The sequence below is a fragment of the Lampetra fluviatilis genome, chromosome 4, assembly GCF_964198595.1.
Source record: "Lampetra fluviatilis chromosome 4, kcLamFluv1.1, whole genome shotgun sequence".
Classification (NCBI taxonomy): domain Eukaryota; kingdom Metazoa; phylum Chordata; class Hyperoartia; order Petromyzontiformes; family Petromyzontidae; genus Lampetra; species Lampetra fluviatilis.
Genome location: NC_136278.1, coordinates 17475745 through 17493130, shown reverse-complemented (window position 1 = coordinate 17493130; position 17386 = coordinate 17475745).

Genomic DNA, 17386 nt, shown 5'->3' with positions numbered 1-17386 from the left:
TTTTATTTTTATTATTTTATTATTTCCCTTCTACGTGACTTTGCCGAAAGAACCAAGAAGATGAATTCCTGCAGTCACGAAAGCTTTAAATCAGAGAGAGTTCGTTCGTGCCAGTTTGCTGTACCTCCTCCATTGAAGGAGCGCAGACTATAGTGGGTTAGCTACATGGTCCATAGTTTGGGTTGCATGGCCACAATCACACTACTGAGGCTTTGCTTTAATTTGTAATTCATGAAGGAGATGTTAGTGTAATAAATCACTTCGACGACGATCTGTAGTTCGTGTCTTCTTTATTATTTATTTCTCGACAGCTGGAGAGCTCCACGTTCTCTTCACAGTAACACCGCTCCACCTCGCTCCGCGGTGTAAGTTGTTGTTCCGCGCATGGCTCGCTCACGCTCGCCGCTCCTGCGCGCCGCTGACAGACGGCGCGCGAGGAGACAGCCTCCGGCCCGCCACGTGTCCGCTGGTGTTCCGGAGGCGCGAGACGTGGTCCCGCTTCCAGACTCCACACACTGACCCCGAGCCCCTTCCTGCTTCCCCTTATAACCCCTCACCTACGTCACCAAGCCCCGCCTATAGCCACACCCCCTTACGAACCTTCTTGGTGTTTACCCACAAGTACCCTTGAGCTCCGCTCTTTAAATTTGGCCCAATTGATCGCATCCATCCAATCCACCAATCGTCGGAATTAGCACCGTAATCCACTCCGCCAGCCAATATGTGCGGTCGACCATCCTCGTGATCCATAAACGCGGTAGTGGCGTGAGCCAAAACTGTACCGGCCGGGACCAAAATGCCTTCCGGACCCCCGTTCAAAACTTGCAAAAATGGGGCCTGACCAGCCCGGACATTCGTCTGAGCAGCCGCAAGAGAAAAATTGTTGGTGGCGGTGTTGGACGGGGACAGTAGAACCCCTGCCACGCGTCACTTTCATTGAAACGTTTCCGATATCGTAATGGAATGAGCATTTGGGTGCCCGGAGGAATCTCCACCGTGACCTCTGCGAGCGCCTGCATAGCAACGCACGGCGATGGACGATTCAACGGGGATGGCAAAAAATACATTTTCCACCCCTCTGGCAACTCCAGACAGCCCTGGTTAACAAGAATTTTAATGAACATTCTACGAAGAAAGTCAGTGCCCAACAAGCAGGGCACCGCCAAGGACCTCGAAATCAAAACCGTCCCCGACGCAGCTACATTACCAATGGCGACATGGACCTCTACCTGTCCGATGATGCCCATACTCCCCCCCCATTGGCGGCAATGCACGCATCGAAAGCCGGCCGCACATACGAAGCAGGAATAGACAGGAGGTGGAAGATGACGTCGGATATGATAGTCGCCGATGTCTACCAAAATCCGAACGTCCACCCCCTGTATAGTATCCGGCACCGTGGAGGATGCCGCCGCAGCCGCCATAACGCGAAGCGCCAATTTTCTCCATTGAGTGATCGTACGCGGCAATCCCTCAACGGCACCGTGTGAATCGCGAACCGATGGAACATTACACGCTTGGGACGATGCATGAGGTGTCAATATATGCCGGGTGTCTGATGCATGCCGACTTGCCTGGCCGGGGTCACGGTCCGTCCAAGGAGGCGACGCCAAAGACGGAGTCACAGGAGACGATGGGGGATGGAGACGACTGACAGTCACGCGCGAAGTGGCCCATCCGGCCACAGTTGAAGCACGTCGTCCCAGCCCGCCGGGCGGCCCCATCACCATCCCTGCGCAGCGTCGAGGCCCCGTCCCGACGTCCCACCGGTCCCCGCCACGGCACCTAGCGGGGCGCAGCGGCGGCTTGGTCCTCGACTCCTGCGTCATGCGGAACGTGGACAACGTGAGATGGCACCCATCCAATTGGCTCACCATCCTTGGCAGGGTCCCCCGTCCAGGCGGCCATCTGCGCCCAACAACGCAAGTTGTCCTTAGCATCGAGGCATCTAGCGGCCCACCGGGACGTTAACGACTCATGGCCGCACACCGGCAGCGAGATACCCATTTCCTTGGACAACTAACATCCTCGCCAGGATCAGAGGGTCAAGCACGTCAGGCGTGGCATCGGGGTAAGCGGCCATTGCGAGCGCTAACAGGGCCCCCCGGTAGGCAAGGGGAGACTCGTTGGACCCCTGTTGATGGTGCATGAACTTCCTCTGAGCGTCGGACGGTGGTTCGTAAACGTCCGCCATCTCGGCGAACGCGGCCTTCAACGTCTTTTTCTTCTCCGAGGGAATAGAGCGGAACACCGCCAACGAGACGTCGTCGAGAAGAGTAGGCAAGGTGTCCAACGCCTCCTCCATCCACCGCACTGAACGGAAAGCGGATTCGAACCGCCAATTAAAAGCACTCCAGTCGCCGCCCGTGACAAATTCCTTTATATTCGGAAGGCGATGGCTGCGTCCCGCACCGCTATCCTTGGGCGAAGCTGCCCCCGCCGTCCGCACGCCACGTGGCTCTGGCAAAATGGCGGGCTCTGACTGCGCACCCGCAGCCACGCCCAAGATGGCGGCTTTGCGCCACGTGGCGGCCGCCATGACTGTGACGGCAGATGGTCCCTCCAAAAGCGCCATGGCGGCCGAGTCTTGCACGAGGGGACCCTCCGAGACCCCCCGACGGGAGCCCCGCTCGTCACCCCTCGGCAGCGTTTCCTGCGGACGTCCAGGCACCGTGGATGAGGTGACCAGCATCACGAGGTTGAGTAGAACTGCGAGGAGAGAATCGATCTGCTCCGCCACCCGCTGCCAGCCGTCGTCCACAGCCAGAGGCGAAGACGGCTCCGCTCCGACGTCCTTGGCCGGCCGCGCCAGCCGCGCCAGCCGTCGTCCACAGCCGGAGGCGAAGACGGCTCCGCTCCGACATCCTTGGCCGGCCGCGCCAGCCGCACCAGCCGCGGTTACAGTAACCGGGTCTGCAGCACCCGGGGTCAGTAGGTCTTGGTTGAGCGAGTCGTCATCGTCGTCCAAAGATGGCGCAGGTGGGTTCTTTTTCTTGAGATGCTTGGACATTGTCGCAGCGCCTGCTTCGTCCGATTTCAAGAGTCACTTACACCACTTGTAATAAATCACTTCGACGATGATCTGTAGTTCGTGTCTTTATTATTTATTTCTCGACGGCTGGACAGCTCCGCGTTCTCTTCACAGTAACACCGCTCCACCTCGCTCCGCGGCGTAAGTTGTTGTTCCGCGCATGGCTCGCTCACGCTCGCCACTCCTGCGCGTCGCTGGCAGACGGCGTGCGAGGAGACAGCCTCCGGCCCGCCACGTGACCGCTGGCATTCCGGAGGCGCGAGATGTGGTCCCGCTTCCAGACTCCACACACTGACCCCGAGCCCCTTCCTGCTTCGCCTTATAACCCCTCACCTACGTCAAAAAGCCCCGCCTATAGCCATGCCCCCTTACGAACCTTCTCGGTGTTTACCCACAAGTACCCTTGAGCTCCGCCCTTAAACTTTGGCCCAATTGATCGCATCCATCTGATTGGCTAATGGCTGAAGCCGCGGAGCCAATCCCACCGATCGGGGACCGTCGGTGAGCTCTCGTATTACATTAGCATCGAACTGTTAACGGTCTGATGCGATTGATGGTTACACAGGGGTCTTTGAGGAGGAATGTCAAAGCCAGGAGGAGTTTGTTCTGGACCTCCGGGTTCCATTTTGTTTGCCAGCAGCGTTCTTCTGGATCTGGATGAGATTCTGGGATGGTGACTGCAGCAGCAGTAGTGCGATCCCAGAAGGGGTGCGATCTGGACTTGAGTCGGCGATCTGGACTTGAGTCGGCGGCGAGGTACATGTTTGAGGTCTTCGTTGATGGGTATGTGGTCGTCTTTGGCAAGAAAAGGTGGAAACTCCCTTGCAGTTTGCATGTCTCTGTGGATAGAGACGTCTCTGTCCTCAGCAAATTCTGATGATCGATCTGCAACCTGTTGGCCAAAGAGCGCACATTCTTTTGACAGGAAAACAATATACAGTGTAGTTAAAATCAAATACCTGAGTATTTGATGACTCTAAGCAACACCTTTATATGCCTAGGTGAGATAAATAATGAAATTGATGTCACAACACTAAACCTTACGATAAAAAGCACTGTCATGGATTATGCATTTCAAGGGGGGGTGGGGAGCTTTGACGGCAAATAAAACAAATGACGTGTTGTGGCGTTTCGTTACATTGCGCAAGTTACGTCACGCCATGATAAAGTGGCCAAAATGAAAGCTCAAGCTGCAGTGGTCGCATGGCTTCTGATATGTGTATCTTCCAATGCCGTTGGCATAGTCATCCTAACGTGACTAATCACAAATTGCAGCTTGTTCAACACCCCGCTGAGTAATTTGTTTGCTTAGTGTTTAAACAAGTCATTCTGAGTCAGCAAAACTTGGATTCGCGACAAGCGAAATCTGGCATCAGCATTAAAGTCCTGGAACTAGCATCCAACCATAAACTCTTCCACACGATACTGTCTGTGACAGATCATCATCAGCGACGGTCAATCTACTGCTGGATGAATGCCTCCCCAAGCTGCTGCCACCTCTCCAGATCCAGCGATACAACAAACCATCCAGCACCTGAAATTATTTCATCGCTCCATCTCCTAGGGTCGACATCCTCCCAGCTGTGTTCCATTCCTTTGGGCGCCGCAGTTAATTTTTCTTGAACATCGTCAGCTCCTCCACGCTGACTCGATGTCTTGGAAAAGGTGGGTGTACCCACACTTTACCCCAACAATAGAAAAACTGCGCGTTCTCTTTCCCGAAGCCCTCCCGGTGCCAGCAGACCTCGACATTGGCATCGAGCCTTTATAACGTAGTGCCAGCCGCGAGAATAGAATCCCACCACTCGCGACCTGCCGAACGACCGTGCACTGCTGGGTGGATAGAGACGGTGGGGGCGGGGGAGTTAAGAAACTTGATAAAAGTTAAAGATGCCGCCCCAGAAGATGGAATCGAACCTGAGACTCTGGATTGCAAGTCCAATGACGGTTACGCCACCGCGGCAGGTCCCTTGGTTTCTGAGTTAAATAGGTGAAGCTATCGTGTTTATTGCTCTAGACATTTATAGCAAACTTTGTGACCATGTTTTTAAGCAATTATTTTCACGTGGTGACCAGTAATGGTGAAAACACCTTCAAAAAGTCGAGTGGGGAGGCTGAGCAGATTCTTGGGAGAAGCAGCAGCAACAATCTTCGTGCACAAGTCGCCTCAACTCTATTTTAAACTAATAGTATTTTATTTACCAGGTAAAGCGCACTGAGCTATGTAGCGCTTTTTAAGAAGCGACCTGGCCACAAATGATATAATGTGGAAATGTATAGCAGCCGAGTAATCTAAACACATGTTTCTAAATGTGTAGGGAAAACCCGGAGGACCCGGAAAAAAAATCCACGCGACCACGGGGAGAACACGCAAACTCAACATATACAACAGGCGTCAGGTTCAGCATCCACCACACGACCTCCTGCATACCTGGCGAGGGAGATACCATCTCATCACCGCGGTGCTCTCAATCGTATCCACATTTTTAATCACGCGTTTCAAAACAACCAGTCCTGTACCAGTCCTGTACAGTGCACATACGAACGATACGATCATACAGGCGTCGGGTGTAATCTCCTGCCCCAATAAGGGCGCTGCGGTGGCTCAATGAGGGGACAGGGAGAGGCAGGGGATGAACATCTCCCACTTTGGGGAAAGATCACCACACCTCGAGGGTGGAACTTCGTGAACTTTTATCTCCTTACCAGCCGTGCTAACCAGTCTGGTGATAAATATGTGGCCGTGAAGAGGAACACCATCGCGATTGGTGACGTTTGGGACAATGACCCTCCTCCTACATAGCACATGAGGCAGTGTTGTTGAGGAATGTGATGTTTTTTATTTGTGCACCACTGCCAATGTAGTTGCAGCGTGACCGGGCTCTTGTCAAATTTTCTCCAAAACGAATTGAACCGCGTTTCATCAGTGCTTGAGTCACAAGTCTAATTCTAGTCTTACGACAGGCTTCAATGTGGCTTCTTTGTAACAAAAAAAAAACAACCCCAATCTGAGTGTGGTTAATTATTATTGCGTGTATGGTTACTGGTGGAATGCACTGTCTTTAGACCCTGGGTGGTTTTCCACCGTTGGCAGTGCAGTGTGACACATGAAGGACGCGTCTCACTGCAATGTGGATAACCAGACCATACAACTTTCCCGTCTCTGTCTCCCCACATACTGAGGGTATTTTCTTACACAACTGATTGGCCACAGGGCTTTATTACTTCGTGTTATCCATTAGAGAGTCTGCTTTGAACCAGGACTCCCATCTAAGACAGGGTCCTTGCCTATAAGCATCTGGCGGTTCACTATCATTAGTTCACGCAAGCCTGATTGCTGTAGAGACACTGAATATTATCCATTAGAGAGTCTGCTTTGAACCAGGACTCCCATCTAAGAGAGGGTCCTTGCCTATAAGCATCTGGCGGTTCACTATCATTAGTTCACGCAAGCCTGATTGCTGTAGAGACACTGAATATTAATACAAGTCTTCATATTCTTGGGTTTTTTCGGTAAAGTCACGTAGGTAATTTTTTTTTATTAAACTTAATAAAAGTAAAATAAAAAATAAAATAAAAATCACGACGTTTCGGAGGCAACACAAGCTTCCGTCTTCAGGTGGAACCGTCACAGCACGCTTTCTGTATCAAGTAAATGAGAAATTCCAAAATTCCAAGAGATCCGACCCGGTGGTTGAGGGGGGAGGAGCTAGGGCACGTCCCTGGATAGGAGTTTTTATGGTAAGGTTGGTGCGGCTGAAGCTACGGCTAGTCTACATAACAAAGGACTGAGCCTTTGTTATGTAGACTGGCTGAGAGGGGGGGTGCCAGAGTTGTTAAAGTGCGGCTGCTGCTAATGGGACTGAGCCACTGCTATTTAGATGGTAAAAGCAAAAAAGCCGGTCAGGAAGAAACAGCCTCCTGCTATGTTGCTTGGTGGGTAAAACTTAAAGCAGGAAACCAGCGTGTGAAAAAAAACCCCAAGAATATGAATCCTTGCAGTCACGAAAGCTTCAAATCTAGAATTAATACAAGTCCACAGTTGGCTTGTATTAAATAAATGCTGCTGAAATTATGCACTCATAAGGTTGTGTTGGTTGACAGGATGCGTGTAAAAAGACACTGCTAATTTGTGTGGAGAGGCGACTATGTGCAGGAGGCAAACTGCCTGCATATTATGTTGCTAAGCATATACTGCACAGCAATGCTCAAGGTTAGTGTGTTATGTAACTGTTGTTTTTTGACGAACGATGCACTTAATTATTATTAAATTCACAGCTATTTGGATTGCCTCTCTCTGTTAAACATCTGTTTAGATTCGCGGACCTGCCTCCAAATCCACGGGCATCTACCGTCTGTGTGGGGATTTTTATTTTTAAACACACGAGGTTTCGCAGCCGCTTAGTAAATCCACGCGTGGTGTTCCGGGGTCAGGCTGCTGCGCTTGTTGAGCGCCTCCACCACTGAGGTGCGGCGGCCGTCTTCTCGTCAACTCATTCAGGCGCGCCCGCAACAATGCGATGTGAAAGCCTGGATAGGAAACTGAATACTGAGCACGTGGCTCCACGTGGGCAACGCGACGTGGGAGAACCACAGCCTTCACCTGACAAAACCTGATTCTCGCTGCTTCGTTCAGAACGCGCCGCCCACGGCACTAGCCCGCTTTTGTTTGTCATCTTCAGCTAAACAATGTTTGAATGCTGCTCTTTCTGCTGCTGCCCATGTATGCACCGAAACACAAACGTCAAGGTGGGCGGTGAGACGTGGCCTAGCCTGAGCGCGTTAGCCGCAGGCTGCCCTGGTTAATACTGTATGGTGGGTATATTAACCGTAAATACTATGGGCGCATCTGCTTCACAGAGGGCGTTAAAGATCCCTTGACGTCATTTCTAAAAAAAATATTCGGCTACGTGTGCTCGTGTCACGGTCTAAATGTATACAAAAAATACCTGGAAGATTAAAACCCACCTGCACACAGGGACAGCTGCCACTGGGGGCCCCTTTCGATTGGTTGACATGAGATGCCATGTAAGGCACTTTTAGTTGCTGAGGAATGTATTTGTCTGTATCTGTATGTTGAACTTCTTTCGCACCGTACGTAGCCAACCGTGCTAATTGGAGGTGCGGGGGGAGGATAACAAACTAAACACTTAATTTATTCATGAGTGGGGAGCCTCTATCTCGGAGCAGTAAACCCGATTCTGGCTCAACCCGGCGTGGCTTCCAAGATCCGACGAGATATAGGCGACCGCATTCTGGGTGATTGTCATTGGCGATTCATAACAACAGAACATGATATATTTAAACACAAATTTGGAGAAATAAAGGTACAAATATAAACAGAGAAAGCAATAATCAGCGCAAATTCACTGACATCCTGCTGTCATAACCAATAACAATGAACAGGAAATTATTGAAGAGCTCCACAAAGAAGCAGCCGTCCTCAGGTGACGGCTGCTTGCGTTGTGGCCGAAACGTCGTGATAATTATTTTATTATGTTTTATTTTTATTATTTTATTATTTCCCTTCTACGTGACTTTACCGAAAGAACCAAGAAGATGAATCCCTGCAGTCACGAAAGCTTTAAATCGAAATGTCCAGCAATAGTTTAAACGTGGGCTTTCGCGACCAGTATTATTCATAATAAAGGTTTTTGGGTTAGATCGCGTTATTTATAAATGTGTCGCAACCCTCTACCACCGACACAGCCAATCAGTAAAACATGTGTCACGTTGACAAAAGACAAATAGTTCACTAGAGCACTTGCCTCAAGTACATTAAACCCATCTTTGTGGTTTAAATATGTCGATGACACTTTGGTTGTCTGGCCACATGGTAAAGATACACTGAATGAATGTTTAAATCATCTCAATGCGCAAAACCCAGACATTCAGTTCACCATGGAAATGGAGGTGAACAACACACTCCCCTTCCTGGATATTTTGCTTGGACGTGGTCAAAATGGCAAAATAACAAACAGCGTCTACCGAAAGGGTATGCACACTGATGCATATCTGAATGCAGATGCGCATCATCACCCAGCACAAAAATCCTCTCTCATCAAGACGCTCATACATCAGGCAAAGACAGTGTCAGATGGTGAAAGTTTAAGAAAAGAGATTAAACATGTTAAGGAAGCACTGCGACTGAATGGCTACAATAATGATCAAATTAACAGAGCATTGAATGCCAAATCAAGATCAAACAACAATACTGCTGAAAGTTATCAGATTATCAAAACAATTAAAATACCGTATATCTCAGGAGTTACTGACAGATTAGCCCTTGTTTTGCAAAAGCAAAACATTAAAGTGAGATTTGGTACGGTACACAAAATAATAAAACTAGTGTCTTGTACTAAAGATGAATTACCAAAGTTATCAACAGAAGGTGTATACCAGATCAATTGCTTAGGCGGTAAGTGTAATATTGGACAGACGGGACGTAACATTAGCATAAGACTAAAATAACACCAAAGGAACATTACATTTTCCCAAACACAGTTGTCAGGAGTGGCAGAGCATGCTTGCCAACAAGGACATTCAATTGATTTTGATAGCGTTGAAGTGTTATGCAGAAACAATTATAACTGGCCAAGATTAGTCGGAAAATCAATTGAAATTGAGACTAATTCAAATAATTTCAACCGCTGTGATAGCTTTCGACTAAGCGCAGCCTGGAAGCATATTATTAAGTAATACACAACACATATGCAATTCCTTACAGGTGAGTCACATGCTAAGTGGCTGATTACTGATCTATTACATAATTGCATACACTCCCACCCCCGCCTCTGATCTAGAATCCTGATGAGGTTCAACAATGATGACGTCATCCTGCACTATTTAAGACCGGAATCCGGTAGATGGCTTCACTATTCTGGCAAATCGCCCGTAGATGCTGGATGTAATTTTCATCAAAACATCGGACTCGAATTGTAAATGTTGTGGATCTGCTCTTCAACACACCGTTGGGCTAAAGCAGTGAACTATTTGTCTTTTGTGAACGTGACACATTTTTTACTGATTGGCCGTGTCAGGTGGTTGAGGGTTCATATTCTTAGGTTTTTTTGGTAAAGTCACGAAGGTCAAACATCTAAATTAATAAAAATAAAATAAAATAAAGATCACGACGTTTCGGAGGCAACACAAGTCTCCGTCATCAGGTGGGACCGTCACAGCCAGATTAGCTGCATCAAGTGAGGCAATGATTCAAGATGTAATCCCTTAAAAGCAAGTTTCAACCGTGATGATGGGTACAAACTTAGTAATCATTGGAAAGATGTTATCAACCACGCAAAAAAGACTTAATTACACTTTTTTGGACCATCTTATCTGACAGGCACTATTTTACTTTACTTTACCGAGTGTTAACATCCCCAGTGTTTAACAGTACTCTCTTCATTGTTCAGCCAGCATTGGTATAAACATGGGCATTTTCGTTATTTTCTATCATGTGTATCAGGCCTCCCCTCCCCCTCTCTGTCCAATGCGTTGGCGTGTGCAGCAGTAGTCGCTTGCGCTCAACCGCGTCCACGCCGTCGCCCATCCTTTTGGCCCCGCCCCCTCCCCCTCCCGATGCGTTGTACGTGGCACTCCGTGCCGTCCTTGAGCCCCGCCCCCCTCCCTCCCGATACGTTCCATTCATTGGCTACCACATTCTGATGAGCTCCCCCCCCCTCTCCTCCCCCCTCAACTTGCTTTTAAGGGATTACATCTTGAATCATTGCCTTACTTGATGCAGCTAATCTGGCTGTGACGGTCCCACCTGATGACGGAGACTTGTGTTGCCTCCGAAACGTCGTGATCTTTATTTTATTTTTATTTATTTTGATGTTTTACCTACGTAACTTTACCGAAAAAACCTAAGAATATGAATCCTTGCAGTCACGAAAGCTTCAAATCTAGAATGGTTGAGGGTTAATTACTAGCGGGAAGTACCCGGCGTTGCCCGGGTGAAAATATATTACAAGACTTCTCTTAAAAACCTTACATATATGTAATGTAGTAACTCGGCGGGAGACGACTTCACGGGTAGCACACTCTTTTATTTCACCAACTATAGTTACACGGGTGACTAACACCAGCTATAGTTACTCGGGTGACCAACACCCACTTAGTTACACGGTTGGCTAACACCAGCCTAACCCACACGGTTCTCCTGGCTACACCAACACGGGCTCTTACGCCCCGTAGCCTCTCGGAACACACCCAGCCGGGGTGTCCGTCTCGACTCTGGGTCCCACAGTCCCGACCCACATGGGCGTCGGACCACGGGTCCCACAGTCTCGCCTCCGAGCCACACAGGGCCCCGGTCCTGACAAGGACAGCGGGACTAGGGGTCTCAGGGCACTACTTCTTCAACTCCGTCTTCAATCTTCAACTGGTTAACAACAACCCCGAGTGCTCCCGCGCGTCCTCTTTTATGTCCATCCTGCGGACGTCGCTGAGAGCACCCATCCCATTTGACCAATCACTGCTCGCTGCCCACGATCCCCTTTTCTCACCTCGTGTCAGCGCGCACAATCCCCTACGCCGCGCCGCCCCGTACTCACTCACTCCCGGCGCGCGCGTCCACACCACGCCCACATGCGTGCCCAACCCCGCACCCCGCGCCGCCCCGTAATCCATCACTGTCGGCGCACGTCAACACCACCACTACATATACATACACAGACACAAAAAAGGTTTCATGTATGTAAAAAGTATTTGTGTATGAATTTAACGTGTTTAGGAGAATAAAAACTAATACTAAATAAGCAATGGAACTGTGAACCCAAATGATGGACCACATAATAAGCCAGTGTGGTCTCCGTCTCTTTAATAGAGGAATAACAGGACTTGCATGAGCTCTCTCCTGAAGCCCTTTCATTGCCAGCAGACCTGAACATTGACATTTAGCTCTCCAAAAGTGCCATACACCAGAAGACAAACAGAAACATGTATTTAATTGTAGTTAACATTTATTTAGTGCCTTTTTTCAGTTTCATTCAATCGGTATAGCCCTTTGAGCCATGCAGCTCTTGACTCAGGTGCAACCGCAACAAATAAAAACATGAACAAAGAACATCTTAAAGTGACGACGCGCATCAGAAACATCCAGGAAAAAACAGCAAAATCTTCCAGAATAAACCGCCGTATATCAACGCTGTGTGCAAAATAACAACCATATAACAATTGAGATTAAAGTTATCAGGCTAACTCTATACTTTAAACAAACATGGCTTAACCATATGTTTTCGAAATCACCAGATCAGTACACTATAATCAAAACTCAAGGTCATACTTTACTTGTATGATATGCCTTTGTTTTTTTTATTGAATCCGATGAGTCGTAAGTATATGGTTAATGGTAGAAAAACACGTATTTATTTGTACTGTAGGAAGGCACTTCACAATACACAGACGGTATAAAATTTGTAATAGGAATAAGGCAGAAATTTGGGAGAAGGGAGGTAAGGAAGGTAAGATCCGAGGCAAAAGAACAACAGCGCGAGGATGGTGTGGTGAGTGGTGAGGGTGAGTGGTGATGGTGAGTGGGTGAGGGTGAGTGGTGGTGGTGAGGGTGAGAGGAGAGGGTGAGTGGTGGTGGTGAGGGTGAGTGGTGAGGGTGAGTAGTGAGCGTGAGTGGTGAGGGTTAGTGGTGAGTGGTGAGGGTGAGTGGTGAGGGAGAGTGGTGAGGGTGTATATATTTTTGCCTATGATGACAGCAGTACATACTGTGGTGGTGGTACCTGCTATGATGACAGCAGTACATGCTGACGTTATGTATGTTAAATGTAAAAGGTAAATTTGTGAATGTGTGTGTCTGTTCGAAATGTTAAGCATACAGTACTTGGCGACATGCAGTTTTTAAAACGGGAATAGGGCGATTCTAAAGTAATCTACAATCTTCGATTCCTTTGCACGATTCAAAGAATCGATTCTTGGCACGCTCGGGTTTAATTTTTAATAACTGAGTTTTATTTTCATTGGTATGTTATGTTTTAAAGTTTTCAGCAGTTTTTAAATATATTTTCGCCCCGGGCAACGCTGGGTATATCGACTCGATAGCACAAAGTCCTCGCCTGACAGAGTGGCGTGTCGAGGCCTAGTACTGTGCAGAGCCTCCGGCCTCGCCTAGATTGCCCAACCGGCCGAGGCTGGGGGCTGGGCCGCTACCACCCCCCCTCGCGCTACAATAATACTGTCTAATCGCTATAATTTTATTATCTACCGACCCTATAATAGTAAGTGCACACATTGGGGTGGGAGGGAGAGAAGAGGTCGTGAAACTTTGATTAATTTACCTCAGCGTTGCGTGTAAATGCGTGTGCATTTTTAACGTGAGTGATAAATGGCGTCCATCCTGCAGCGACGGCGTGCGCGCGTTGCCAGGGGCGCCGGTCAGCAAAAGTAAATGAATAAAGAAAAACCGCACTAAATCGACAATTAAACTACTTTAAAGTTTAGGAATGAAAAAACGGAAATGCCTATTCCCACCGCTGGGCTCGGGGCGTGCCTTCCGGCAAAAAAAATTATTCGTCAACCCCACGGTCCGAGAGCCAAATCCCCCACAAGCACGAGCGTACGCAGACAAAGAATGACGTTTATAGGTAAGAGTAGACGCGATCCAACCCAAAAACCGTTATGGCCAGCAAAATTCTGCAAGCATTGATCGGCTACATTTGCCCTGATAGGGTTTCTCCATTGTTGCAATGTCCTGGTGAAATCGCTCGTCATGCTTGTCGCTCACTGCTCTGCAGTTAGGTGGGAATTTTTTTAGATGAGAGTGCATAAAATTGTCTTTTCCGAAACCAAGGTGCTCTGCAAACCTCCTGGCTACCATCAAAGGTTTGTACACTAAGCCATACAAATATACAAACACAGACATAATTTCAACCGTGATGGTGGTTACAAACTGAGTAATCATTGGAAAGATGTGATTAACCATGCAAAAAAGATTTAACTACACTTATTTGGACCATCTTATTTGACAGACAACTATTACAGGTTATTGATAGACAGCCAGGCTTGTTTTACCAGGTTTAGTTTCGTTTTTCACACTTTTGTTATGTAGGCCAGGCTTAATCACAAACCGTACCTCTCCATAACAAAGGCTCAGCCTTTTGTTATGCAAGTCTATTCTTAGTCTTAAGCCTCACCTTACCATATTAATAAAAAGTGTGCCGTACTTGGCCCTCCCCCTCTCCAACCATTATATATACGGAGTGGTAGCTCTTGTAATCTCTCATTTACTTGATACAGCTGTCGTGGCTGTGACGGTTCCACCTGAAGACGGAAGCTTGTGTTGCCTCCGAAACGTCGTGATTTTTATTTTATTTTACTTTTATTAATTTTAATGTTTTACCTACGTACTTTACCGAAAAAACCTAAGAATATGCATAAAATGTATCGTTAGTGACACGTTGCAACCAAGGCTTTTGTCTGCCTTGTTGTTTCCGAGAAAATGTACCACTAACTGGAAGGCTTTCCATGCCGCCTTTTCCTTGCTACGCAGTGCACTGTCAAATGCATTATTTCAAAGAAGTTCACGAATCTGAGGACCAACAAAGACACCTTCCTTTATCTTAGCTTCACTTAACCTTGGAAATTTTCCACGGAGGTACTTAAAAGCTGCTTGTGTTTTGTACATGGCTTTGACAAAGTTCTTCATCAGACCCAGCTTGAAGTGTAAGGGTGGAAACAAAATCTTCCTTGATTCAACAAGTGGTGGATGCTGAACACTTTTCCTCCCAGGCTACAATGACTATTGGTGTGGCCAATTTATCTTGATGTAGTGGGAATCTCTCGCATGACTATCCCATTCACAGAGAAAACAGCAGTACTTTGTGTATCCAGTCTGCAGACCAAGCAAGAGAGCAACAACCTTCAAATCGCCACAAAGTTGCCACTGATGGTCATAGTGTATGCATCTCCAAAGTTGTTTCCTGTTGTCATAGGTTTCCTTGATATGGACTGCATGACCAACTGGAATGGATGGCAAAACATTGTCATTATGCAGCAAAACAGCTTTAAGACTCATCTTCGATAAATCAATGAACAGTCTCCACTCATCTGGATCATGAACGATGTTGAGGGCTGCCATCACACCATCGATGTTGTTGTAGGCTACAAGATCACCTTCCATGAATAAGAATGGGGCAATATGCTTTTGACGGTCATGGAACATGGAAACCCTAACATCACCTGCCAGGAGATTCCACTGCTGCAGTCTGGAGCCCAAAAGCTCTGCCTTACTCTTGGGTAGTTCCAAATCCCTGACAAGGTCTTTCAGTTCACCTTGTGTTATGAGGTGTGGTTCAGAGGAAGAGGATGGGAGAAAATATGGGTCATGTGACCTTGATGGTTCATGGCCAGAAGTTCATCCTTTTCCTCTTCATTGTCTGACTCAAGTGAGATTGATTCTGGTTCATCAGAAACCGGCAGTCATTCTCTGTGGGGTACTGGGCGTATAGCTGATGGAATGTTAGGATAATGCACAGTCCACTTTTTCTCCAATGATACACCTTTCCCAACTGGAGGCGCCATGCAGAAATAACATGACCTGTTGGCTCTCTCCAAATCATTGGCACTACAAAAGGCATATATTTCCTTTTCCTGTTCAACCACTGGCGAAGATTTGTTACACAAGTGTTGTAGCATATGTGTGGGGTTCACATCTTGTCCTGATCTACAATTTTGCAGCCAAAATAAAGGTGATGGGCTTTCTTAAGCATAGTGGTTATAATGTGCTTTTGTGGTGCGAAAGTCACTTCACCACAAACATAGCAGAAGCTATCTGCTTTGTTTACACAAGTACGAGACATCTCTGATCACTTTGGCTAAACAGAAAATGTCCCTTTGCAAAATCAAACACTGACAAATAAGACAGCACGAGACTGCATGATTTCTAGAGCTGATATAGGGCAATTTGTTGAGCAGAGGGATGTAAACCGAGTTATAATTACATCAGCCATGACTTCTAAGAAACACATTCCTGCAAAGGGAGCTGGTAGGAACGTTGGGTTGCTCGGTCAATGGCCAGGGTAAACGGTGGCGTGGTGTATTCCGCAAATATGCCCGACTGAGAGGGTGGGCACAAGCCGGCGTGAGTAGGTTAAACGTTGAGTTTAAGGGCACCACGGGGTGACCAGCCCCTCCCCACCCAGCCCCACCCCACCCAGCCCCACCCTCCCCACCCAGCCCCTCCCCACCCAGCCCAGCTCCACCCCACCCAGCCCCTCCCCACCCAGCCCAGCTCCACCCCTCCCACCCCCCACCCAGCCCCACCCTCCCCACCCAGCTCCTCCCCACCCAGCCCCACCCAGCCCCTCCCCACCCAGCCCCTCCCTCCCCACCCACCCCCTCCTGCACGACGGACGGACACAATAATCCCTTGTGGGCTGGTGTAACCAGGAGGTTCCTACCAGTATAACATGATGCAATTCATATCATGTGTGAAGCAATACCAGGTTCAGATTGCATCATTCATTGTTTTGCTCAAAAATAAATTACTGTCCAAAACCAGTCATAGATTTATTCATAGATCCAGTCAAAGATGTATTTTAGTAATTTCTGGTGTAAATTGAGACCCCTTCCCTTTATAACTCACTTATCCTCCGCCATTACCAAGTTAAGGGTTGTATATACTGACCCAGTAGCATATCTTGAAAACTAGAGCCAATCAACAATTGTAAGCATCATTTTCATTCTCAGTGACCCAGAATTAAAGTTGGACTACATTTATTTCGGAAGCATTTTGGCTGTAGACCAGTGTAATTACAACTAGCTTCATCAGGCAGGCGACAGCCAGATTTGTGAAGTCCACTTGTTTCGTTCCTTAGAGGCGTAGTTGTGATGACAACACTTAAACTGACGCTATTTGGCCTCCTCTGGCACACCGGCCGTACGTCTTGGCAGGGGTACCCACGCTTTACCTCGCCACACGATACTTGTGGTGCATCCACGCGCTAAGGGGGAACAATTAAAGTGATCCATTGTGTCAACTACCGCGCCACATGCAGGCTGTAGCTTCCAGGGCTGGCTTATCCGGTAGTTCAGCATTGTTTCAGTCAAACATGACTGCTGATGGGACACTACATTGGCGATACTCGTCCAGAGATTGCTTAAATCAATGTACTCACAGAGTTCCGTGTGTGTGGCTGATGGAATGGCCAAGTCGAGGCCTTAAGCCAGTGGTGGAAATTCAACATTCCTATGGCGGGGACGAGTCTCTACATGGGACCGCCACTGTTGACTTTCCCACGCAAGGTGGTACTCATTTATATATATATCGATCCTGAAGGGATGATGGGCTGAGATAACTCCCCAGGCAGGATAACTTTAAGTAGGCTGAACTCTGCCCCATCAACG